The sequence below is a fragment of the Corapipo altera genome, unplaced genomic scaffold (assembly GCF_003945725.1).
Source record: "Corapipo altera isolate COAL_440 unplaced genomic scaffold, ASM394572v1 96, whole genome shotgun sequence".
NCBI classification, from domain to species: domain Eukaryota; kingdom Metazoa; phylum Chordata; class Aves; order Passeriformes; family Pipridae; genus Corapipo; species Corapipo altera.
This window is the reverse complement of record NW_020884962.1, coordinates 727,993-728,330: the sequence shown is the minus strand read 5'-3', so window position 1 is coordinate 728,330 and position 338 is coordinate 727,993. Positions and strand designations below refer to the sequence as shown.

Genomic DNA, 338 nt, shown 5'->3' with positions numbered 1-338 from the left:
GGCTGATCCTTGTCTTTATTCCCCCAGGGAGTTCAGAGCTGACCCTCTCACCACTGGGGTGGCTGATCCTTGTGTTTATTCCTCAAGGAGTTCAGAGCTGACCCTCTCACCACTGCCATCCCTGAGGTGGCTGATCCTTGTGTTTATTCCTCAAGGAGTTCAGAGCTGACCTTCCCACTACTGGGGTGCCTGATCCTTGTGTTTATTCCTCAAGGAGTTCACAGCTGACCCTCTCACCACTGCCATCCTTGGGGTGCCTGATCCTTGTGTTTATTCCCCCAGGGAGTTCACAGCTGACCCTCCCACCACTGGGGTGGTTGATCCTTGTCTTTATTCCC

The 338-nt window shown here is 53.6% G+C and overlaps 1 protein-coding gene across 2 annotated transcripts in view; it reads right to left on the bottom strand.

Annotated features, from left to right (window-relative positions):
* The window catches only part of UPF1 (UPF1, RNA helicase and ATPase), a 22,385-nt gene that overhangs the window by 15,388 nt on the left and 6,659 nt on the right, over nucleotides 1–338 (bottom strand). The gene's annotated exons all lie outside the window — the stretch shown is intronic.